Source organism: Microcebus murinus, chromosome 15 (assembly GCF_040939455.1).
Source record: "Microcebus murinus isolate Inina chromosome 15, M.murinus_Inina_mat1.0, whole genome shotgun sequence".
Classification (NCBI taxonomy): Eukaryota; Metazoa; Chordata; class Mammalia; order Primates; family Cheirogaleidae; genus Microcebus; species Microcebus murinus.
The window spans coordinates 57,784,817-57,812,557 of NC_134118.1; the positions used below are offsets into that span (position 1 = coordinate 57,784,817).

General features: G+C 35.3%; 1 long non-coding RNA gene across 1 annotated transcript in view; it reads left to right on the top strand.

The window, feature by feature from the left end:
- LOC105882077 (uncharacterized) overlaps window positions 1-26,184 on the top strand; it is a 232,896-nt gene extending 206,712 nt beyond the window's left edge. Inside the window, exon 3 of the long non-coding RNA XR_001159063.2 lies at window positions 26,098-26,184. This is a non-coding gene — a long non-coding RNA (uncharacterized LOC105882077). The remainder of the gene's footprint in view (window positions 1-26,097) is intronic.
- The last annotated feature ends 1,557 nt before the right edge of the window (window positions 26,185-27,741 follow it).

Consider the following 27,741-nt stretch of genomic DNA (forward strand, 5'->3'; position numbering starts at 1 on the left):
ATTGAAGCTCTGACATCGCGGAGGAGGCGGGGAAGAAGGATGGCAAGGGCAATATATATAACCTTAACAACATTTGTACCCCCATAATGTGATGAAATAAAAAGGAAAAAAAAATCAATATATATTTGATAGGTGAGAAGTATTAATATATTGTGCTTTAATTCACATATATTTAATTTCTAGTAAGGTTGAATACTTTAAAAAAAAATTTTCTGACTGAGCTGAGTTTATCAATATATATGTGCACCTACCAGAATCTGAATTCAGTATGTGAGCTCAAGCAGCTGGGAGTGGTTCTAATTTGGGGCCTGGCTGTTTTTTTTAACAAAACCTGGATTCAATATAGTGATCTGTATAATCAAAAGTAGAGATATCAAAAATTCCTCAGAATAGTATAAGAAAATAATTCAAACATTTAGGGAATTCCACACATTGTAGTGTATTTATTATGTATAATCCAACCACCAACCTCTAACCTTCCCCCTCAAAAAGGCCCTGAAGACTGTCCTTCAAGACACTGAGAAATAGATCTTCGAGAGACATATTATTATTTTATATCTATGTATCCATGCATCTATCTGTCTACTATATATCTGTGTTGTGTGGATATTTTAAATAACAACTTGAACAGAATTACTATTGCCTGAGGAATGTCCTTGGTTTAAAAACTCCATTCAGCTTATATCATAAAACTAGACACAACTGTCATATGACAGGATTTATCCTAGTTTAATGCAGAAAAATTCAATGTGGAAAACTAGATCCCTGGTTTTAAGAATTGGTGAAATTTCTCCTAATAACTTTTTATGTACCTTAGTGCTTTCACTACAAAACAAAAAAATCTAAATTTATTTTTGTTTTGCAAAATATTATAAATTGAAGGGATACTCATTGCAATGATTCCCAAAATCTTAGAAAGAATGGATAGCTGGCCAAATAACCACAGCTTCCAATATCAAGGAAACAATATCTGTTTTACAAGGCAGACACTTCGACACTAAAATAAATTCTAAATGAACTAGTTGGTGAGATAAGAAATTTAAGTAAAGAAATCAGTTTTCTGCTAGATATGTGTTTCTTGAATCTGTGTCAAATCATCTAAGACTTCTCACTTTTGCTCCACTTGTTTCAAGAGTTCATTATTGGGATGTCCAGTTAATAGATCAATATCCCAGACTTTACCTCTTCAAAAGCTGAGGCCAGGTTCTCAGGCCGCACACAGGTCACCTGGATCTGAAGTCCTCATCGTCTTAAAGGCCTTCTCATAATTCTGAATCATTGGGATTATGTTTACTCTTACCTTTTCACTTTCTACAATGTGACACCACATTCCTCTTATTATTCATAATAATTTTTAGGTCAGCAATATTTCTCATTCTGCAGTCATAATCACAACCCTGTATGCTTTTATTTCATTTTTCCCTTAACCACTCAGGTAGATTCCTACACAGCATGTTGTCCTCACTGTTTTCCTATCTATCCAGAATTATCTTCTCCAGAAATACTTCTCATCATTATAACCTTGCAATTTAACTATAGTGGTAGCCCACTGTTAGGCAATTACTCTAAACTTCTCTGCTGGATCTTCAAGGAAATTCAACATTTTTTGCCTTGCCTTGATCCAGAAAATGCACCTATCATTTCTTACAGTACTTGTGAGCTTTTTATTGCCCACTTTCCTGTTCTTCCTTGTCAGTGCCTGAAACAGTGTTATTCCTTGATTTGAATCTACTTGTATCCTTTTCCTCTTTCCAACTCCATGTAGCTGTTCTGTATCCCTTAATATCTGCAGTGTGCATTTGAGCTCATAATATACCGCATGGAAGCATTCCTAGATCTTTTCAGTATGTATGCATGCTGTGTCTTCCATATGAGACTGTCAATTTCCTAAGAACAGCTGTCTCCTATTTATTTCTTTAAAACTCTCATAATGTTTAAGATATAAGAATGAAACTTCGCTATGTTACCCTAGAAATCATCAATTCTAGTATTTAATATAAGGCCATGGACCCCACAGAGTTCATTAATGAGCTTCTGAAAATTGATGACATGCTACTCCCCAAGATTGTATTCTACAACAGAAAATGTTAAGAATCACTGATCTGTCCTAACAATAATAATTTCACAGATGAAGAAACTGAAATCTAAGGTCAAAAAACTAACTCCTTGAAGAGAAGAGACTTTTTGAATCCTCTTTCCTTTCGATCTCTGAACTCAATTTCACATACTCTTGGGGATATAAAATTCCACAAAAGGTCTTCAAAATCCATTACCCTGCCTGCAAGCAGAATTTGTCATAACGATCCCAGCAGATGCAACCCATGATGCTATTAAAGATCTCCTGGGAAAGGAATTTCATAATTTCCTTCAATTTGCTTTCCACAAAAACATGAAACCAGCCTCTTACAGCAACCACTACATTATATTACTGCTCTTTCTTATATCATGAAGCACTTACACATGCACACACATGCACAGACACACATACCCTGGGGCTTTCTATTTAGGGGGAGATCAAATAAAAGTGTAATTTACCTACTTATACTCTCTACTATTATTGTAACTTGAGCTTCATTTGAATATGCAAATTGAACAAAAAAATATCAAATCAGTTTTTGTTTTTGTTACATAAAAATTCAGATTGATAAACTCGGAGTCATCCAAAAATTCTTCAGCCAAAGCAGCAACTATGTTTGCTGTTAGCTTGTTTTGTTTATTCTGTCTTTTGGGGACTGGAATTAGAAATGAAAATTCCTGCCCTGACCTATAGTCATGGAGAAATAACAACAGTAGGAAAGTTTCTGCGCAAGCTACAACATCCCTAAGCCATCTCAGAACTACAAAGGGCCTCTCATGGAATGGGTGAGAATGGAACATCGTTTTTTCTTTCTCTTAACTTCAATGCCTCCCCTAGTGTCCAGGAATCTCTCTCCTTTCCTCACAGTCCCTCAGGTACTTTGCTCTTACTCTGCAGCAAAGGGTAGGATTTTGAGTGATTTGCACTTCCTAGATTTAAGTGAATCTATTTCAAATCATTCCTGTTTCCATTTCCAAATGTCTGTGGCACTGGGAAACCATAGAAAACATTGAAAATGATGGATAGGATCCCAAACTCAATCTTCCAATAGTATGATTCCTCAAAATAATGCTTTATAATATAGCTGGTTATTTGTAGGTCCATTTATGTACACAATCATAGCATGGTCTAAAAGTACCAAATCATTTTTATTTTTCTTCAGGCTAAATTATTATTGATGTTATTAAGATAAAAATAAACTGATCAAACAAGTGTGATCCCCAATGCACAGGGCCAAAGTGAAAAAATAGACAACATAGCAGTTGGAGATATAAAGGCTGAGGGAGACGGATGATATCAATTCTGGTTACTGCTCAAAAGCAATCCAGATGACTGTGTGAGAATTACAAAGTTCAAACGGGAATTCAAGCTTGGCCTCTAACTAATTTGGGAAGGGCTTCTAGAGCAAGCTGACAACATCATTGTCAAAGAGGAATGCTTGAATATGGATATACGACATTGAATAAATGAGTAAGATGTGCAACATTTGGGGGATGGACACGCTTGAAGCTCTTAATCGAGGGGGGAGGGGGGCATGGGCAATATATGTAACCTTAACACTTATACCCCCATAATACACTAAAATAAAAAAATACAAATGAAAAAAGCAATTATAGAAAAACAATAAAAAGGAAATGGTTGCAGAAAAATAAAAAATAAATAAATAAATACATCATATAGATTTTTAAAAAAGGAGAGAGAGTTAGCATGGATAGGTGGTTGAAAATAAAATCACATTCCTTTTCAGCAGGTTTCACATGTAAGCAAAAAGGTATGTGAGTCAAAATAAAGCATGCTTGTTCCTTTCCAAAGAGAGACTCTTCTTTGAGAGCTCTGCTTGTCTGTCTTCCTGTCTGAGGTCTTGACTTCCATGAGAAATTGTTCAAGGTTTACATTGTTGTATTTGGAAAGATTATCTGTACTCTGAAAGCACCATGATTGAGTACTGATAAAGCACTGAAGAATGGGTAGTCAAATGTTGCTGCTCTTTTCCTAGAATTTTTTTCTCTGTAGGGAGTGCAAAAATAGTCATTTTCCTTTTTCAGTGACACTATGGTAGAGTGAAGTGCTTGATGTTTATAACAACCATACATTTTTTGGCCAAATACTATTCATATAATTTCAAATTGTTTTTTGAAAGTTCTTGGTCTGAAAAAGGGAGATAGAGAAGTCTCAGTAGGAAGAGGCAGTTTGTGTTTAGATCACCCTATCTAGTTCTTCTTGTGCATAGAGTGAGAAGTCTTTTCCTAAAAGAAAGTCAAAAGGCATTATTGTTTCTTCCTTAACCATCAGTCTTCTATCAAATTCTAAAGAAAATTGGTAGCAAAAGTGGATTATAGAGGAGGAGGAAGGAAGAGAGCAGGAGCAGCACTTTTTGCACATGTTGGCAAAGACATGTTTATATCAAAACAGAGGACAATGATTTCTTTAGGGCTTGAAAGATAAAAGCTGTTTTTTAACATTAAAGTGTGACTTGTGGAAATTTTTCAGAATATTTTTGTAGTCTTTATTGATCCATATGCATCAATATAAAATTGCAAGATTTTTCTCTGAATTTTAGTAGACTCAGTAGCATGCAGTATGTCAATAAAATCTTAAAATTTAAGATTATACTCTCTAATAAAATCGGCTTTCCTAAGCCATGTATAAATTCAGCAGAAAGAAAATGATTTAACAAGTTTTTACACACAGGTAAACATTTTATATTCCATTAAAGCTCAGATGCTAATATATAAAAAATATATTCTATTGTTTTATTTTGTTTTTATATATTGAAAGTGAATTGAATTATTGCTATATAACAAAATATACATTTTCAAATGAAGCTTTATAAGTTTGCGGTTTACACTTCTAAATATGTTTTTGGTTTCTTCCTTTAAAAATAAATGACTGTGATGGGGAAAAAAAGAAATGAAATGAAATTTATTACCCTTACATTGAAGAAATTAAAGGAGCATTTAAACCTTCAATATGAAACATGGGCCAAAATTCAAAATGAAGAAAAGTGAAGAAAGAGAGTGATTTAGAATAATGCTTAGACAAATATGGTAAAAAGAAGAAAAGAAATGCTGCTTTCATGACTTCAGTAAGCAAAACTCACAAAATTTCGGTTGTAGAAAAGAGTTATTATAAGAGAATATTTAACAAAGTAGATACAAAATGTGAAAGTAATAAAATATTCAAGATCTTCTGAGTAATCTTACAACTAAAGAAGAGTAATAAGCATCCTTTTTATATTCTAAAAGTTATAAAAAGAAAAATGATACACATGAAAAATGCCTGTATCACACCTCTTTTTAGTTTACTGGCCTAGAGATAAGTAAACATAATTTTTAAAATCCTAAATTAAAGCTTGATAAGCCCAAAGTCATTCATTTTTTCCTATGTAGTTTTTCCCTACTAAATTGGTGTACTGAAAGATCTCTTTCAAACTGCAAGTGTATTTTTCCCACACCACCTAAGTAGAGTACTTTAAAGGAAAAGAGACAAGTGCTTCAGTTTGCACTAACACTAAAGCTTACATGAATCATCCACATGAATGTAGGAAAACATTCACAGCGGATGTCAAAAGAAGGATTATTGAAGGTGGTTCCCATCAAACATCTTACTTTAAATTGAAATTGGTGTGCCAATTGAAGTTTTAATTTAATCAGATCGCTATTATGCTCTGAAAATCACAGATCAGGAAATGATTTACTATCTAATTAACTCAAAAAGGCATAAGTCATAAATGTACATTTGTTTCTTAATTAATACATTAAGTATGACAGGAATCTTTGTGTGTTTTATACTAACATTTACCAAGATAACTCATAGGAAATGATTTTAATGGACATGGATTAATAGCTTTTTCAACATGATCTTCAAAGGAGCAGTTCAAACAAAAACCAATGGCTTAACCATCTTCAACATTTTTTAATTACTGTTTTTGAGTTTAAAGAAGAAAAAAAGATTATTTAAAGTTATAGTTTTCCTCTAATAAAATTTTTCTTTTTCTATATTTCTAAGAGCTATGAAATGTGAGAATCTCTATTCTAGGAAAAAATCAAGTGACTTCTTTTTGTCAAAACCATCAATTTTAATGACTATCTTACCAATAACAACTGTGTGCTGAGAACTAGAATAGTATTTACAGCAGCCCAACATATGGTCCCAAATTAAGGAGCTTAAAATTTACTGTTAGAAAACAAGCCTACTTATATAAAAATGTTTTATGGTTAAAAAATACATTATATGAAAGTTTTTAAAAAATATATTTCAAAATACAAAAAGAAACAAAAAGAAGTAAAATCCATGACATCAGATTAAATATGTCTCAAGAGAGCTGGAAAGCCTTAAATGAAATCTATCCCTTGAAGAAGAAAAGAGAATGACATATAAAAATGCAGATATGATAGAGCATGTTGTCATATTATTTTAGGATCAGAAGAGATTATAAAAGTGACCTAATTAAGCCCACCTACTCGATTTCATGCTGAAGGTCAAACACTGGTATCAACTCAATGTGTGTGTGTGTGTATGTGTGCCAGACAGAAAGAGAAAGTAATGGCTAGTGCTTAGCAAATGCTAATCATATGTAAACAACTTTTCTAAGCATTTTAATTTATTTTTATTCAATCACTATAAAACTCTATGAATCAGGCAGTTTTTTCAATTTAACTTTAGATTTCAAGAAACAGAGTTCAGAGGGGTTAAGTAGCTTTTGTCCAATTTGCACAGTAAAATCTAAACCAACATATGAACGCCAGCATCTTAATTGCAGAGCCCACTCTCTCAAATAACCTGATATTGCAGGGTCATATAGTATGGCCTGAGAGCATGAGCTCCAGGTCAGGGCTACCCAGGTTTGTATCTCTGCTCCACTGTTTACATGCTGTAGGTCTTAGAACTAATACTCGAAAGCTCTGAGTCTCAGTATCTTTGTCTGCAAAATGGGAAAAATGATATCTAGTTCATTGGATTGTTAAATCAGTTATATATAAAATGCTAGAACAGTACCTGGTTTATATTAAGTACTTAATTCTATTAGTAGTGGTCTTTGTTCTGCTATACTAAATCTCTGGAAAATAATTATTCTTCCATGTATGAAGAGATTAATTAAAAATGGATTTTTTTTCCTAAGGTAAGCAATGTTTCTGCAGTTTATTCTGCCCCCAGAACTTGTGCTATTGTTTCTAATTGCAAATCTGTCTATCTTGGTTTATAAAGGAATATTCAGTAACCAAATGTCACAGTCAAGTCTACTGTTTAGTAAGCTCAACTGTCTTCATTTAGACCCATTAGCAGGCATCATCCTGGCAATCTTTAGTGAAGCTTAGCTTTAGTCCATTAGCACCATTCTTGCAGAACACTTTCTCCTTTTTCTACCCAACATCATCTAAGACTTCCATTTTTATTCCATAGTATAGAATCCATACAGAAACTATACCGAACCATTACGGTCCTGTTCATTCTGGTGACACATGTGTCGCCAGGAGGCTCAGCCAGGAGGATTCTCAGCAATAACTACAACTCTAGCCCATGGCTTACTCAGCCCCAATTTCTGTCCTAAGGTCACAGCCCTTCTTTTATGGTGACTTCTCTTTCAGAGTCCCCTCAAATTAAGTTTTCATGCTTATTTAGCAGCAACTCTAATTTTCATAGCTGTACATTTCTTTGGTTTTTTTTTTTTTTACTCATCATGCTTCTATTTTAATCCTACTTCTGTCTCCTTTCCTTTACCTTTAATTGTTTCTTATTGATAATGTGGCTTAGATATGTGTGAATATAAAGACTGTATTCTTACATCATGATATCAGCTAATTCTGAATAAAGTCTAGGAAAAAGATCATAGGTTTTCAAGTATAATTCCAATTTTCAAATGAAAGTTTAAAATCTGAACATGAATATAATATCAGTGTTTTCCTCCAATCTCTCATATTTTGCCAGTATTGAATTTTTTTCAAAAGAAAACAGAACAAAATGAAATGATCATGCTAATAAAATATCTTCGTTAGGGCATTTGAAGGTTAATGTCTTTTAGAAAATGTATAGGCTAGAAAAAAATGTCATTTTCATTTTCTTCTAACTATATTCATTATGGTGAAAAATGTTGAAAGTCAAAGGGAAAAAACTGCCTATAATATGATCACTTAAGATAATGAACATTTAAATGGTTCACATGTATGATCCTAGTTCATTTTCTATGATGTGTACACAGATGTATATGTGAGGAAATGTATTAATAGTATATATGCCATTACCAAGATGTACTGAGTGCTTGCCCTGGACCTCTGTTATGCCTGTGTGTTACTACTTCTACCAGTGAAATACATGCCTACCAAGAGTCAATTTATTTTTGTTCCCAAAAGTGTTAGTGGGAACTGTAATACAATTATTGAAAAATAAGTACAGCCAAGATAATCATTAAAAATTGGGGTGAGGAAAGGTGATAAAAGTCTAGAAGAAGTCCATTCTTTTTTAGATTGCTTTCCTACTTTTTCCAATTCTTGCTGTACCTCAGGAAAACTAACATTAGAAATGTTCGATGACAAATTCATTCATTCATTCAAAAGTTTGTCCATTCAACAGATATATATTGAGCACACCAATTATGTCAGCAAGTAAGTCCTGGGAATCAACAACAAATAAAGCAGTCCAAATTCCAGCCCCCATGAAGCTTACATTCTAGTGGAGGAGGTAGACTATAAATGTATAAATATGTAACGTATTTGGTAATGAGGCACAAATCAGTGTGAAGCAATAAAGAGAGATTGGGAGGATGTACTGTTCCCACAGGGTGCTCTGCAAAGACCTCCTGAGAAAGTGGCATCTCAGCACACACGGAAAGGAAGAAGGAAACAGGTGTCTCTGAGGGAAGAGCTTCTCACACCAAGGAGGATAGTATGTGTGAGCTGCCTGGGCTGAAGTCTTGCTAGACATGTTTGAGGACCCCAGGGAGGTCAGCGTGATGGAGGGAAATGAGGTCAGAGAGCGAGAGGGAAGCACAGATCACATACAACTTGGCAGAACACTGGAAAGTATTTCAAAATTATTCTACCTGAGCTGAAAGCTACAGGAAAGTCTGAGCAGAGTGGCCAGATGTGACCTCCTTTTAAAGAATTACATTGGCTGCTGGGTAGAGAAAAGGGGGCCAGAGTGAAAGCCAGGAAGCTAGTTAGGAGGCTCATTCTTTTTAAACTAAAGTGGTAGAGATGAAGTGTTGAGAAATGTTTGGGTTCTGGATGTATCTTGGACATTTGCTGAGGGACAGGATTTAACAATTTCTTGCAAGCTTTGGGACCTATGGCAGCTAGATATACTTTGTATTTTTATCATTTTTATTTAAGAAGGATGACACAGAAGAGGTCCCTACTTAGGGACCTATGGAAGCTAGATATACTTTGTATTTTTATCATTTTTATTTAAGAAGGATGACACAGAAGAGGTCCCTACTTAGGGGGGAAAACAAACTCTTCTACATTAAAAGATTGATAAATAATAGTACATTTTATGCTTACAGGGAAAATTAAAATTTTAAGACAGTTACGTATTTTTTAACAATTACTAGAGTTGGCTGAGTTTTTCTACTTTTCAACCAATTTTCAAGCCTAATCACATCAGAGAAGAGGTTTCTATAATTATTATTTAATTAAATTAATTAATTTATTTATTTTTGAGACAGAGTCTTGCTCTGTCACCTGGGCTACAGTGCTGTGGCATCAGCCTAGCTCACACCAACCTCAAACTCCTGGGCTCAAGCAAGGGGCCCAGGCCTCCTGGGCCTCGGCCTCCTGCCTCGGCCTCCAAGTAGCTGGGACTAGGGGCGCATAGCACCCTACTGGGCTAATTTTTTCTATTTTTAGTAGAGATGGAGATCTCACTCTTGTTCAGGCTGGTCTCAAACTCCTGACCTCAAGAGATCCTCTCACGTCGGCCTCCCAGAGTACTAGGATTAGAGGTGTGAGCCACCGTGCCTGGCTGGTTTCTATTATTAATACTGCTAATAATACAAACAATGTACAAAGGTTACATTGTTAGTGTGATATTTGTTGGGCAGATGTTGGGTGACTTTAAAATGAGCTTGTTTAGTAGGGTTAATATTTTTCTACTTCTTTTTCTCTCTCTTTTTTTTTTTCCTTCTCTTTCCTCGTGTATGAAAACATATCACAAAATAAACATGGTTCACCTTTTCATCCCTGGATACTGCCTCAGTCAGCTCTTGTTGAAAGCTACAAGTTCCTTGTTATCATCACTCCTTAATCCCTTTTTACCTTTATGGTGCTCCAAACCACACTATAATCCAGGCAGATAGATGTTGTAAAATTATATTTCGATAACAGAGTTAACTGAATTACATCCACGTTAAAAAAAAAAAAAGGTCTAAGAGGTTAGGGCCTTCTGTCCTTTATGAGGAAGAGGCTGTTTATGTCTCAAAAGCACTGAGGAATTTGCACAGTGGAGTAAAAAGGTGAGAATTTGGAAGGTAACTAAACAACTATTTGGAAAGAGAATAGAAAGGACAGTTGTCTGTCTGAGACACCAATAGCTTCAATAGCTCCCTGCAAATTCCTGAAGGTTTGCAACACCCCAGACAGGATGTGTGGGCGCTGCCAAGTACTCTGAAGGACAGAAGGGCACCACCAGAAGAGCGAGAGATGAGAATGACCTCCTAGGAGATAATGGTCCCTAATATTAGCCTTCCCCACTTCTCTTAGAGCATTATTTATTGCCAAGTAAGTTTCAGTTGTGTGTTTATATCAAACTTAAGCCTGATGGAAATAAAAGTTCTCTCATCACTGTGTTATTTATGTCCATATGGACAATGGCTGAAACATTGGCCTTCAGGATAAACTTGATTCAACCACAGGGAGCAATATTGAAACCGATCCACTGAGAAACATATTCCTATATAAATTGTTTTTGTTGTATTCATTTCCACTCTAGCTGCCATGACTTAATAGCTGTAACAGACTCATAATATCATGTTGTTTCCAAGAATTGCTTCACTTGAAGGTTTGCAGCATACAACTAAAATATTGAGTGTGTGAGAGGCATGCATGAGCTATAAAAAGCAGAAGGGAATTAGCATCAACACCAATGTCTTGGCTGAGTGTCTAAATGTTATCCTTTGACAGTGGCAACCTATTAAACAATTTTTAAATAAGACATTTTCCCACCAGAAGGAAAGCATTCATTTATAGGGACTTTATAACTTGGGATTTAAGGCTTTAAAAGAAAATATGCTGTCTGTACCATGAATTATCTAAAGGCATTAGAGAGACCTGCCAATACAATTGGCTTGAGGTTGGAAGGTTTGAAACTGCTTTTAAGTGAAAAATGATGTTTAAGAACAAATGAGTCATAGACAAAAGGCTGAACCCTCTCATTCTGAAGAAAGTAGTAAATGTCAAAGAGCGAAGACTGCATAAGAAAATATGAATTAAAAAGGAAGGAAAGATTACTTTATTCCCATTAGCCTTTGTTATTGTATAATATAATCTTAGACACTTCAGTTATACTTTATTTAATATTAAGATTCAAGAGTTTTGCAAGCCAAGCTAGTCTTCTATGGCTTTCTGTTTATCTGCTGAATACATTTTACAAAGATAGTATGTTACCAAGTGTTCTGATATAGCTAGAGAACTTATGATAATATGCTCTCATTATCTCAATCAGAGTTTTTCAACAGTTGCTCTATTAACATTTTTTTTTAATTTTTATATTTTTGACAAGTTTCCATGTACAGCCTTGACTGTTGATATTTTGAACTGGATAATTCTTTACTATAGAGGACTACTCCTACATCCTTATCCTTGTAGGATGTTTAGCAGCATCCCTGGCCTCTACCTACCAGACGCCAACATCATCCCTAAGTTGTGACAAGATAAAATATCTCCAGATATTATCAAATATCCTCTTGTGGCTAAATTCATTCCCAGTTGGAAATCACTGATTCAAATCAAGAAGTTGTAAAATAAAAATGTGCCACATACACAGCTTGTGCACTTGTCCAATTTTACCTCTTCTACAAATGTCATAGCTTAATGCAATTAATTTATATTGTACTAAGTATAATTTAGTATCACAAGTAAACTGTCTTATGTGGCTCACACAGTTAAATAAAGGAGTTTGTTCTATGTTCTGAATAAGCAGAACTTTATGAGTGGTCTCTAGTCCTTAAATTCGGATTGCATATGCTCAAAAGGCCTACAAATGATGATCGAGTCTAGAATCCTGGGGAGCAAATTCTAGGAAGGGAAAGCTAAGGCCTGAAGATAATGAAAAAGGAGCAGGAAACTATGACAGCAAATAAAAACAAAACTGAGTGAAAACTTGAGTAAGGAAAGAATGAAAGAACTGCTAAATCAACAGATTGGTTGGTAATTGGGAAGCATTGTTGGAAATTTCTTCCTGGAATGTAAAGATAAAATAAATAGCAGATTTAACATAACCTAGGAATATTGTCCAGGTCACAGATAGATGTTTCTCTGAGGATATTGTGATATCTGAAATAATAGAAAATGAACCAGAAAGAGTCCTTGCAAACTAATGTGGTGCTAATACACATGGCTTACCATGCAAACCTCTAGGAAGTCTCTGGGGCTTAGGGATATTTGTTCTTCCAAGAGAGCTCTCCATAGATCAATAATCTTTGATATCATTTCAGAATAATTTGGGTAGTATTTTGAGAAAGAATGTTAGAGAGCAGATAAATAAATTATATGTAAGATTTGTTTCTCCATCTGTCCATTAGTCTTACTCCTTCAATGTCAAGGGTTTGACAAACACACAGACACAAAGGGAGTTAGTACTTAAAAGGGTTATTCCCCAAGACAGATGGAAACTGGACCACTGGACTCCAAAAGTAATGAGTAACTGTGGTAAGCTGTTTTAACCGAGACTGCTAATTCAGACCAAATACTCCCTTTAAGCACAACTGTTCCCCTTGGTTGAGAGCTACCCCACCCCACCATCCCCAATCATTAATCTTTGATTCGACTAAACTAAACCAAATGAAATTCAAAAGAGATTCTATTTCCTAGATTCATAGAGGGCTTTTACAAATAAATTTTGTGGCAGGATGCCAGATGGATGAATTTAGAAATAAATAAAAGGCCTCTATCTACAGAGTAGATAGAATCTATATTAAGTATGAAAATGAAACATTAAACAAAAATGCTGAAATGTGATTTTTTTTTTTTACCACTGTGAAAAGATAAGGGAAAATTGGGGGCATGAGAATATGATCACTTCAAAAGGACAGCACATGAAATGGGCCACCTACTGAAACTGGAGCTGCCAGTTATGTTTCAAATAGGACACTGCGAGGTTTCTTTTGATGTGAGGAGGGGAGGGAAAATAGTGGGGACAATTTTCATGTGAACTTCAAGTTAGGATTCCAGTTGCTTTCAGGGTCATCTTTCGGGGCTTCAGTTTCCTCATCTGAATAATGAGGATGGCAGACTTAGATCATTATTTCTTAAAGTATGGCCTGTGGAATATTATTCCCAGAAGAAGCTTTATGAAAAAGCATTCTTGGGCAAAGAGACACACATGACATTCTCTATATCCTTCTCGCAAATTTAGAAGAGTAATACAGATTTTTAAAAGTCTTTTAGTAAAGAAACTTGTTAAATTCATAAATCCCAATGTTTTCCAAACTTATTTTCACCATGGAACATTTTTCCTCATAACATATATTTAGGTTCCACAGAGCACTCTAAAATATATAGGTACAGTTATGTATAATGTCCACTCAAGAGTTATCACATTACAAATATAAGATTAAAAAGAAGTCACTCAAGAAGCATTCTTATATAATCTGTTCAGAGTTAAAGAATAAGTCTATCTTCCATTCTAGCCATGAGTATGTGGTTCTTCAGGCTTGAAACTAGATATTGAGAGTGAAATGAACAAACTTCATGTCCAGTGGAATAGTACTGAAAAAACATCAGTTAAATAGTAATGCAGCATATGTCCAAGGAAACCCGCACAAAAGACTGTGCCAGCAGATGCCAGTAATTATGTGGCCAGAGGGAAAATCCTTACTCTTTAGTCTACAACCCTTCCAGCTCTCTGCTTCCTTCCCTGATATTGCCATGCTTTCCAACTTCGTGGTTGAGGGCACTAAAGTTTTAAGGGAAACTGAACAAATTTTGCTTTTATTAGCTTTTCTTACAGCTAACTACCATTTAGCTTAAAAGGCATATAGGACATGCAAGCATACAACATAAGTAAAGTGTGTAAAGCACTTAAAATTACATAAATGATACCATACATGGAAAGCCTTTCAAAGCATGCTAATATACAACCAGAGGTAATAATGTATCATTGCATGGGATAATATTGCATGCTTACATGTTATAATACATGGTTTCTCATTCGCCCAGTGGGGTGGTATCATGATGCCCATTTACACATAAGCAACTTGATTAAGATCACATATATGAGTATATACATGAGTATGAAGGGGACCTAGTACTGAACAAGTACAAGTTTCTTATTCTGAACTAGGAGCTCCTTTGGGAAATCTACTTTATTAAACCTCAGTTCCAGCTCAAAGACTGGTGCCTACCCCACTCCCCATTTATATCAGGCTGCTTGGGGCACAACAGGGAATTCTGAGACCCTCCTTTGCAGCGTCTCAGTGATCAGTCATCATTGTTTCTGTTTCCAGTTCTCCTAAAAAGAAAAAGATCAAGGTGGGGCGATTTTCTTTATTCCTTCCAAAGCCTACTCTTCTCTTTCACAGAGTCACTTTTTTTTTTTTTTTTTTTGAGACAGAGTCTCGCTTTGTTGCCCAGGCTAGAGTGAGTGCCGTGGCGTCCTAGCTCACAGCAACCTCAAACTCCTGGGCTCGAGTGATCCTTCTGCCTCAGCCTCCCGGGTAGCTGGGACTACAGGCATGCGCCACCATGCCCGGCTAATTTTTTTTTTTATATATATATCAGTTGGCCAATTAATTTCTTTCTATTTATAGTAGAGACGGGGTCTCGCTCTTGCTCAGGCTGGTTTTGAACTCCTGACCTTGAGCAATCCGCCCGCCTCGGCCTCCCAAGAGCTAGGATTACAGGCATGAGCCACAGCGCCCGGCCCACAGAGTCACTTTTATACACAAAGGTTTAATATAAGTAGAACAACAACAAAAAATTGCTGTGTCATATTATCATTTTATAATTTATAACACAATCATATATCTATTTTGTCTTTTTTTGATCCTAAAAACACTGTGATATCAGTAGGACAAGCATTCGTGTTATTCTAAATATGGGGAAATCAAAGCTAAGTTATAAAAAGGCATCTAGTAGTACACAAATGACATTTAGAAAACAGGACATAAACTTATACTAGTATGTGTCATGAAAATCAGTGAGGATCTGCTGTACAAATAAGCTTATATTTAGAACATCAAAAAGTGAGAAAATCAGTTTTGAATGATAACACTTTCATTTTCCTCTCCATTGTTTAAATCAATAGACTTCAAAGGAAATTCCCAGGAAGTTGGTCAGAATTCACTGTCTTACAAGTTGGTCATTTCCATTATAGTTATTTTGTGATGAATGAAACTTTTACTGTTGAGTGCCCTGAATTTGGAAACTAGAGCTACGAATTGAAGATGAAATTTTCTAAGTATCTCACCATCTAAAGAAAGTCACAAAAGACTTATCTCTTCCAGGGCCACCAGCCAGCACTCCAACCTCCACTCCCTCTTTCTTCATTTATTTGACCATCTTATGTGAGAAGCCTTGGGGAAAAGACTCAGGCTGTGGGGAAGATCACAAAAGCAAGCTGAAGGGGCACTTCAAAAGAAAGCACTTGTAATCTTCCCTATGCACTTTGAAAAGGGAAATGAAAGATTAGACTGGTCTCAGGGCAGAGAGAGGAGGCAAAAGTAAAATACTATGCACTCCCACCATTTGTCATGGCAAAATGCATGTGTTTTCTGTGGATTCAGTGGGTACTGTGGCAAGTAGATAGACTTTAGCTATCTTACCTGAACCCCAAGAAGAGGAATACTGGCTAGGAGAAAATAAATTAAGAAGAAAAGGCAGGTGGGATCCACCAGCAAGGGCAGGTGCTGAGATGAGATAAAGGAGATTTAGCTGAGGCTAGAAATCTCGCTTGCCTAGAAATCGTGCAGTGTGTATGTGTGTGTGCGTGCGTGTGTGTGTGTGTGTGTGTGTGTGTGTGTGCATGTGTGTATCTGTCTGTCTGTCTGTCTGTCTGGAAAGGGGGTGTTCCCAGGAGATAGCCAGCATTTTGGCACAGCCGCAAAAATCAACGGCAATCCATTCCCCCTGACTCTATAGACTAGAGGAAATAGAAACTTAACAGAGGGTGGAGGGAATGGAGTAGCACTTCATCACGTTGTGCTCTGCACATGCACAGCCAAACTCCAAAGTAAGGAGAGGGGGTGGATGCTAAAGAGCCTGCCAAGCCTCCTCCCCACTTCAGAACTGGCCAGCAATAAGGGAAGGGAAAAAGTGTCATCCACTTCTCAGTCACTGATTTTAGATTATGGGGTACACATAACTTTTTGTTTCCAGCAGCAAGGGAGACAAAAATCATTTTATCAAATGTATACTAAAGTTAGAAATTGGAGTAGACTAAATTTTTAAATGTTTTCCTTTTAAATTTTTTAATTGATAAGACTATATATTTATTGTGTACAACATGATGTTTTGAAATTATGAAATGGCTCGATTGAGCTAATGAACATACACATTACCTCACATATTTATCAATTTTTGTGGTGAGAACACTTAAAATCTATCCCCTTACTGATTTTTAAAAATATAATACATTGATATTAACTATAATCATGATGTACAATAGATCTCTTGAATTTATTCCTTATATCTAACTAAAATTTTGTACCCTTTGACTAAAATTTGGGTTACTTAAATTGCCTAAGAAGTTATCCATCTGCCCAAAATGTTACCTGGCAGAGAAGGAAGTTTTATTCTAGCACGTTTGAAGGTGTGAAATTGTTAAAATATAAAATAATCTCATATTTATTATACCTTATCAACTGGAGTCTTTCAGTAAGCATTTATACCACTTAAGGAGGCACATCCTTTCTTCCAGGGTAAATTCCCCTTCCCTGTAGAGAGAGAGCTCTAATTTTTCTCTGAAAATTCTTTATACTCTGTCTTCTCTCACCACCAAAATGAGAAAGAAAGCATATTAGAAATTGACATTTATGTCAACACTCACTGATTTCTATGTTTCAGTATATTTGGATTGCAAATATTCAAAATATTGGATCAATATGTATTTGGTGATCAAATTCTAATCATCATTAAGAAGGGTGATTTTTAACTTCTTCATTATAGCTCATGGTAGAACTGGGGGGAGTTATTTTCTAAACTGAAGGAGTGACAGCTAAAACCAATACACACCAGGGGAAAAGAGCAGGTGATGTGAAACACATGTGTAATACATATTTAAACATCTAGATGCCTGGAAAATATGAGTCGGGCTATTCCTTGCCAAATCTCATTCAATCACAACTATTTAAGATTGAAATTTGTTATTGGGTAGATTTGGGGTCTGTTATGGGCCCAATAGCGTTCCTCCCCTAAATTCATATGTTGTAATCTTAACCTCCTGCACCTTACAATGTGACTGTATTTGGAGATAGGGTTTTTAAATAGGTAATTAAGTTAAAATGAGGTCATTAGTGTGGGCTCTCATCCAATCTTACTGGTGTCCTTGTGAGAGGAGGAAACAAGGACACCAAGAAACACAGGAAAGACCATGTGAAGGCACAGGGGGAAGATGACCACCTTCAAGCCAAGAAGAAAGATCTCAGAAGAAAACAGCCCTTCCAACTCCTTGATCTCATAGAAAATAAATTTATGTTGTTTATTGCACCTAGTCTATAATCCTTTGTTATGGAGGTCCTAGCAAACTAATACAGGATCTATACCATAAGATTCTGAGCACTTAGCAGATTTGCAATTTTGACAAGACCAGATCATTCAATAGGACAGACATATAAGCATATATTATCCTGGGGATTAAATATACGTCACACAAAAATGTTCATAAAAATGAGTTTGCTAATACCTTTCCTGTCTGAAATAGAAATAAATCCTTTTAGTATTTCAGTGTTACACTCTCTTCCTGCACTTTCAGCTTTTATTATTTTCCCAAGTAAGACAGAACTATTGAGATATAAAAAATTTTCAAGAGATCATTAATACCCAACTCAGACAACTGCAAAATCATCAACATTTTTATGAAATCTGTGGGAAAATGAATTTATTTTCTTAGTAAGAATTTCATTCTTTAAAAAGAATCAGCTGCATATGACTTACTTTTATTAATCTAAGCTGTGGTACAGGAAAATGGTTAAACCAATGAATTGATCTTATAAATAGATAGTTTGATTTTAAGATCTTAGCATTGGAATGAGTAGAAATCTTTAAACATACCAGGTGCTCATCAACAATATTATTTATATCTGATAACTATACTATTCTAACATTAATTAATAACTTATCCTAGCTCAAGATAGAGCCAAGAATTACTCCCATATTTTCAGGAAAATGCTGAGCTTGATCTAAATAGTTCAAATTATTTTCTCTCTTGTAGTTCCTTCTCTTAATGTTATATGAAAAGCCCTTTTGGATAGCTTTAGAGAATCTAGATTCATATTTTGATTCATAAATTAATATTAACAAAGACATGGTTGTTTTTATACATTTTTTCTTCCCAGACTTCCTCTTGAATTCAACTCCACCTCCATAAGTGTGGAAGTTAGAAAGTATTTCTTATTTCTAAGCATGGTTAGACTGTCTATGTAGCTCCTCTACTGTCAAGGGAAGAAATACATTAAATAAATAAATGAAGTGGCCTTTACCAAAAAAAAGGAACTTTAATCTCTTAGCTGTTTCTAACTGAATATGCATTCTAACATGGTGGTCCTTTCTGTCCCTCATCTGTATCATAGTTCTTTCTAAGACTATACACAGAACAGAGAACTTTTCATTCTTCCATGCAAATTCTTTTCTTTTTATACCCTTCAAAATCCTTATGATTAAAGTAATCTTTATCTTCCTTTCATGTCTGAATATTCTGCAAGCTTTTTCTTGGTTCAAAAAGATCATTACAACATATTTAGTAGCATAAAGCTGTTGAGGCTTCCTTTTTGCTCTTATAAAATGAGTTTAAAATGAAAATGACCTCTCTTCTGCCATCACTTTTGTACTGCCCACTGTTAACTAATAGTTTGCTGCTATTGCTGATGAATTTCTTCTCATTTCCACGCTATCTAATTGTATCCAAGATCCAATGGTAACTTTATTGGTGATGGGGAAAAAAAACACATATAAACATTTCCAAATATGTTTGGCCATGTATTTCACTTGTCTTATGGAACATGCTTTAGAAATTTATGCTGGAAATACTGTGAAAGAAGTATCAATAGGATTCAGTAAACAATCTGAGTGACAGGAGAGAAAATTCAATATTTTGAATATTGACTTGAAGAATTGTGGTTTTGTTTTATTAAGAAAAATTATCTAAAAGTTAAAAATAAGGCAAAGAAAAAAATGACATTCCATTTGTAACCACACCAGACCAATCTGGCTCAACTTTATGTAACAAAGTTGTGAGTTGTTTATCAGTTGCCATTGCTCCCCAGGTTGAAAGTCACATAACCTGAGCATGCCCAGATGAACCAAGCATGACATCATGGGCAGAACCTATGTGCTCAGACTGAGGAGCAGGAACTGAATTAAGAAGCTGACACCATATGGCAGGATCCAGGATCCAATCAGATCAAGCCTTAGCATCACCCCATGTAATGGTCCAGTCAGAACACATCTCCTGGTATCACCCCATTGCAAGATCCAATCAGATCATGCTTCATTACCCTATGCTTATAAAACCCAACCCAGCCCCCAGCTCAAGGAGACAGATTTGAGCGTTTCTTCTTGTCTCCTTGCCAGTTGACTTACAATAAAGTTTTTCTTCTCTCAAAGGCTGGTGCGTTGGCTTCCATGAGCACTGGGAAGTGAGCCCATTGATTGCTCCCTAACAGTTTCAATGGCAGGGGAGGGTGGCACAGGTCCACCTAAGAATTACCTAAATGCTTATGAGAACATACTTCTTTTCAACCCCCTGTTTATAAATGATTAAAGTCTCAGACTTACTAAAGTTAGATGTTAACTTCTAGATATTTGTCTGGTAGATAGGCAAATAATTTCTGTACAAAATAAAAGATAATGTCCAAAATTATGATTTTTTTGCCTTTTAAGAGATTAAGCAGCATTGTGTCTAACCTTGCAATGTTATTCAAACTATCCTTTATTAAGTTGTTTTTAGATACTTAGTTTCTCAAAAGCTCTTTGAATCAGTCTTAGTATCTGACTAGTTCCCTCATTAATTCGTGAGATGAATATAATTGTTGACATGTGTTCATTTTCTATTTGCATAAGAATAATGTTTTAACTTTCAGAAATTATATTTTAACAACTTATAAAAAATGTTCCTGTTAGAAAGAGGGAACATTTTATGGAGTAAGAGTTCACCTTTAAATATATTGCCTTTCAGATGTTTCTTTTGGACCAATGTCTTCATCATGAAAGCTCTCTTTTGCTTGAAGAACGCATGCCTATAAAAGAATAGACTTTAAAATCGTGGCTAAATTTATTAGAAAAATTTAATAACCCACAAACAGAGAATTTCTATGATCTCCTTTGTGACTGCCTTGCCAGTATCTTCCACCTATGTTGCAGTTTGTAATTCTGTATCAGTTCAGAAACTTCAGGACTTATTCAGTGGAAGTCTCATATACCGTTAGATAAAGATTTCTTGGCTTACCTCCTATCTAAAAATCTATTCCAAAACTTATTACCCACTAAATTTCTTACTATAGTTCTGGTTGGAAATAAACTATGTCTGTCATCTTCCCACACTGTAGACAAAAATAATAATGACCAGAAGTCACTTCATTGTTTATCTGCAAATTAAATTTAGTGGCAGACACTAGCCCTGGGATTAGATTTAAAAAAAGAAAAAAAAAAAAAAAGTATCTGCAACAAATAGTTATCTTGCATAGGCAAAAAGCAACAAGATGTTTTTCTAAAAGTAAAATGTTGTTTTTAAGATCTTAGTTTAATAAATGACATAACCAAAGGCTGAGCACAAGCCATGATGATTACATTTTGCCGGAAAAGACCAGTGCCTCTGGCTTTTTGTTTTAGAGCCAAAAGTAATCCTATTTCCTGGCTGTAGTTGCAGTTGTGAGCCATTCCTCCTACCTGAGATAAAAAGTAGAGATCATAAAATAACAAGCATATAAAAGTAACTAACCAAAACAACATGAAACTGACCCAGTCTAGTAATAGAAACAGTCTATGATTGACAAAACAGCTATTTTTAAAAAATAATATAGTGAAGATTGGTAAATAGTTTCTTATGCCTAAAGCTATTTCTTAATTTAATAAAGTCGGCATCAGCCATATTAATCTGGCACTACTCCTGGGCTGAATTTAGACTCAATTATGCAAGGGGCCATGGATCCCTCCTAGAAGTCCTTGGTGATGGCAGGGATGTCCTCTTCAGAGGCTGACTATGTATGTACACACACACACACACACACACGCACCACTAATTAAATAAAACATTTATTTTTGGTGTTAAAATCTTCATCTGATTCTAGGTTTCTTTCTATCCACCTTCATTTAGTCAAAAAGTCTTAAGTATAAACCAAAGTAGGAATCTAAGTTAAAGTGTTTGCCTCAAAGCATTAGCAAAGCTGAACAGTGGCATGCAAGGCCAGTCTGCAAATCATTTGAGACAGGTAACTGGCAGGTACTGCTTTAAGCACTGCTTTGGGCATTGCCTACTAAGGGCATTGCCTAACTGAGTCAGGAAGTCCCAAAACAAAGTTTCAAATCACACTGATCAAAACAGGGTGGTGGCAAGGCAAGTTCCAACTGGTCAGAACCAAGATGGTGAAACACCGCCCCTATCATGAATATTCCTCCCCTTCTTTAGCCTATAATTAGGCCCTTGCTTAAACAGGCATTAGGACCTAGAGGGTGGTTCTCTTCGGCAGGGAGAACTAGCCTCTGCTCTGTATGTGGAATAGACTTTATAGTTTCTAAATAAATCTCACTGTCACTTTATACTATCTGCTCACTCCTGAATTCTTTCTTACTCAAAGCCAAGGACCCACTGGACTTCAAGTGGCTCCCAGTCTTGGGAGGAGTCACTTTCTTATGTCAATTTGACTTTCATAGCCAAAGGTGACAAAGTGCTGGATCTGGCACTTGAGAATATTATTTAAACTGGTACTTCTGGAGACTAATAGTATAAAAATATGCCTCAGATTATGGTAATAATTATCTTTAACATTTTTGAAGGCTTATAATATGCCAGGCACTTGGTTAAAAACCTTATATCATTATCTTATTTGTTCTTTATACTAACTATAGAAGGTAGATACTATTAGTTTATTCCAGTTTATAAATGAAGATATTAAAGCTTTGAAAGATTAAATAACTCACCTAAAATCACACATCTACTAAGACAAAAACAGCATGGGAACTCAGTCAGATTTGAAAAGTAGATTTCTAAACACTTGGATACACGGCCTTCTTTGGAGGAGAGCAATCATACGGTATCTGTGAGAACTAGGTCTTGGCTAAGAAATGGAATTAACATTTATTTACCTTGTTCCCCACATTATCTTTCACTCCAAGACTAGTGATGATTATACATAATTAACCAAGATCTTATTCACACCAACAGAAAAGTACAATTAGAAACAGAAGCCTAAACTTTACCATAATTAATTAATTTACAACTAGTCATTTCTTATGGACACATTTTAATTCGCTTTTTTTTTCTTTTCTTCAAATAAGTAACCTAAGAAAAGTTCATAATTCATGATTTTATCTTTACCCTACCCATACCATATCCCCATGCCTTTAGGAAATTAGTGGTAATTTTTTTCAATAAAAACAAATGTGTTTTAAATTCCAAGAATTCTTCTATGTTCCCAATTCCTTCAGTTTTATTTACATTCACCCATTATAAGTTCCACCACCTTCTCTATTTTTTAAGAAGAAAGATAATTAAACTCCCAGCTTCCTTTTACTGCATACGTTCTTCAAAATACATTTCTTACTTTAGATATCTAGAAAAGGTATTAAAAATAGTAACATTTTGATACACTTCTACCCCAACTGGCACTGAAACTCCCTATGATTTGGTCCCTCTCAAAGCTTTTGTGAAGTTTCTTTTTGAAGTTTTTAAAAGTTATGACTTCCTACACACTGGTGCATTGGCATAATACCCCATGCCCGCAGGTCCCTGTGTCATTGTTACCACTGTGTTTTGATGGGCTCCACGCTTGCAGCTCTCCAAGGATCCGTGACTGAGTTGAATGAAACCTTTGCTACTTGGCAGGAGTAGTAAGAACACATAAAACCTGCCAGCTGTCAAGGATGTAAATGGTGATTTTGTTTCACTTTTTAATGAATTAAAGCAGGATTGAAATTGATCCAAAGAAAGCATGTTTGGCCTTTTAAAGGAAGAAAAAATGAAAGAGAAGGATGTTTTCTTCTCTCCCAGGCAATGGTGTGCAGTGAGGTGTTGACGATTTAGTATAAGTATTCAACACTCCAGAAAAGCTGTCTACAGGCTGTTTTTGTTGTTGCTTTCTTTTCCCGCTAATAAAATGCACCCTGTTGGCCTAAGGCGAATAGATCCCTCCCTTTCTGAGAAAAACTTCTATACTTTTGACCTTTCGCAAACCAAAAAATGAGAATCTTTCCTTAAGTGTTATATCTCAAAACATTTAGCAGGATGGATTGGGGAAGGCTACCCAAACAACTATACTTTTTATTTGTTTTGTTTTGCTTTTTTTTTTTCTAAAACCAGCAATAAGTGAAATGTATCTATGTCGCTTTCATTTACTGAACCACAGCAAGTACGTATAGAAACTGACCAAGCACAATTGCACATCTCCCAAATGCACTCAGAATTACCTTATTTAGCTAATCTTATAGGGCATTTGGTATACAGCCAATTAAGTTTTGCCCAATCATGTATTCACTTGTATAAGAAATGTACAGGTTTGCAATTGTCACTTGTGTCTAAGTAGTAAGACCATTAGATCTCCATACTATCTTCTAGTGTTAACTTGGCAAAAACAAAACAAAACAAAACAAAACACACATACACGAAAACAAGTGATTTCATTGCCATAAACTCTTCATTTGTATTCTTTCTCAATGATATAATAATATGGATTTTGCATTTCCCCATCTTCTTTCCACAAGCCAACATAGTTCCAAAATGGCTGCTTATCCTGTTCCTCTCCAGAATTAGCAACTCTCTCTGTATTAAAGGTACCAATCTTCCTTTGCCTCTACATTTGTAATTCACCTCATGGATCATTAAGATCAATCCAAACTTTACCACCAGAAAATCATGATCTGTGGTCTAATTTCACATGTTTTATTTCACAGAGAGTAGCTAACAGAGAAGCAGGAAATTTTCCTGTCATTGATAACATTTTCTCTTGAGTCTTCAGCATGTGTATTCAACCTTGCCTCCTCAAATGGCTTTGAGCCTAGAGGGTGCAGACATAAAGTAGTCAGGGCCCTAGATGAAGAAACCAGAGCTACTGCTTCCTGGAAAACTAATCAAAATCAACAACAAAAATATTGATGTTAAAACACTGACTGTACCCTCTCCACACAATAATCAACTCAAGGATCAGCCATGTGCCAAACCAAGTTCTCTTGTAACCAACCAATTCTGAACCAAAGCCAGGACTTGCTTAAACTGTTCATCACTTGTACTTATAAAACTAGATAGTTTTTGGTTTTATGAGTCACACTATTGCCTTTGGTTGGAGAGACAGTCTTCACAGGGACTGTGCTCTCTCAAATATGGCTATGTAAGAGTCAATTCCCCATGTTTTACATTGGTCACCTCTGAGTTAATCTTCATAGCTTTAAAACTCTCCATTTTTTTTCATCATTATCATTCAGTATAATTAGGAGCAAGGCATAGATAGAAAAAAATAAAATTATTACTGTTTTTCCACTGCAATGACAAGTATTTTAAAATATTCATATTTGTTAAAAGACATGAAAAGAGAGTAAAAAATTCTAATATACATCTTCTTGTAGTACCAGAAAGAGATGCTAAAGAGATTAGGAAAAAAATGACTGTGGCCATACCACCCTGAACATTCCCGATCTCATTTGATCTAGGAAGCTAAACAGGGTCGGACCTAGTTAGTACTTGGATGGGAGTTTAGAGAAAAAAAAAATATTTAAAGACTTAATGGTGTATAATTACCAGAAATTATAAAAGATTCATAACCCTAAATCAAGAATGACAATGATTCCTAGCCAGGCATGGTGGCTCACGCCTACAATCCTAGCATTCTGGGAAGCCAAGGCGGGTAGATCGCTAGAGGTCAGGAGTTCAAAACCAGCCTGAGCAAGAGCGAGACCCTGACTCTACTAAAAATAGAAACAAAGTAATTGGCCAACCAAAAATATATAGAAAAAATTAGCCGGGCATGGTGGCACATGCTTGTAGTTCAAGCTACTTGGGAGGCTGAGGCAGAAGGATCGCTTGAGCCCAGGAGTTTGAGGTTGCTGTGAGCTAGGCTGACACCACGGCACTCTAGCCAGGGCAACAGAGTGAGACTCTGTCTCAAAAAAAAAAAAAAAAAAAAAAAAAAGAATCACAATGACTCCAAATGAATAAGAAAAAATCCATAGCCAAACATATCATAATCAAATATCAGTACAAAAACAAGGAGCAGAACTTAAACATAGCAGGGGCAAAAAAGGAAGGCCACTAGCTGGGGAACACTTGTTGGACCAACTGCTGACTTCTCAACAAATAATAAACCCCTGGTGAAACCTTTTCAATGTGCAAGACATAATAACTGTGAAACTGGAATTATGTGTACAGTAGAATTATTTTTCAAGAATGAAAGTGATATAAAGACATATTTTAAAAAAAACAAAAACTGTGTATGTTTATTTCCACAGACCCTCACCAAAGGAACTTCTAGATTCTGGGATTTAGAGAATATATTTGAGGAAGCAGAACAATCCCAAAGGAAGACTATCATGAAAAAAGGTAATAGAGAGAAGACAAAATGTTAAATATGTGGTAAATTTAAACAAATGTTTATGGTATAAAATAATCATTTCTCCTTTGAGGACAAAAAACGTAGAACAAAAAAGTCAGAAGTAGCAACTCTAAGTTTCTTGTATTATTTAGTAGGACGGTAAAGATATTGACCAGCCTTAGATTTTAAGAATGTATGCTGAAATTCATAATGTGTGCTGGGCAGATTATACTAAGATACACAGCTGTAAGAAATTACAACCAGGATACTCTCTCTCACTTGCATATGTCATGAGTTGAGTATGGCTGTGCCCCACCTCTTCTTTTTTCTAAATCAAAGCTGAAGGAGCAACCCTTACCTAGGATATGCCAGAAGGATAAAAGAATTAGCAGATACACATGTTGGCTATTAAAGTTTCTGTTTACCACATCATATACCAAAACCTAGTATCAATGGAGTGGGAATATAATCCATCAGCAAGCATGAGTTTGCAAGGACAAAGAGAATGTAACAGTAATCATTTAAAAATAATGCAATATACCATAAGGGTAATAAAACTAAGACAATAGAAAGTGAATAACTTCTAAACTTACGGGAGAGAGGAATTAGAATGGTAAAACTAAATGTATTTATTTATTCAAGAGACTGCAAGGGGAAAAAAGGGGGAAAAAGTAATCATGGACACACTGAGACATATGTACAAATGTATAAATATTAATAATTATAACAACTGTAAGTGAACTAAATTTTTCAGTTAAAAGATAAACCTCTTTTTCAGAATAATTTTTCAATAAAATTCCAGATATGTCTTTTTTTAAGAAAAGCTCAAGAAGTTTGAAAGAAGACTTAAAAAATATTTATCTAAAAATGTAGAAAATAAGAGAAGGAAGGAAACAGGCAAACATTAACAACAACAATAAAAGTCTATATAGTTATTTTAATGACATAAATCTAAGAGCAAATCTTTAAGAGGAAAAAAATCTGTTAGCAAAAAATTTCATTTTATAGTGAAAAAAGGCTCAGTTCATCAGGAAGATATAACAATTCCTAACTATAGTCCCTCAATCAAGTAGCTTTAATATATATAAAGTAAATGTTGGCAAACTTTCAAGAAAAAATTAACCAATCTCCCATTTTACTGAGGGATTTTAACACAACCTTGTCAGTATTTTCAAAGGCTTGCTCCTCCTACAAAAAGAAACCTAGAAAAAATAAAGATAATCTTTCAATTAGGAAATTAATTTAACTTGAGTAGAGAGACTCCTGAAACAGTGGCTTAAACAAATGAGTCTTGTTTTCCTCACTTACAGAAAAGTCTGATGGTTGGCAATGCAGGGCTCATATAGTGAATCCCCAAGACAGGAGGACCTATCCTTCGCTCGAGTTTTTTACTTCATGCTTAAAGACCACCAGCCTTTGCAGGCAATGAGAACACTTTCTGGAGAGAAAGAAAAAGAAATATGAGACACAAAGACATGTAACAGCTGGGTTAAAACTCTTTAAATAGTTTCTGTAAAACTTACTCTGTGACTTCCATTGGCTACATCTAGCAGAAAGGGAG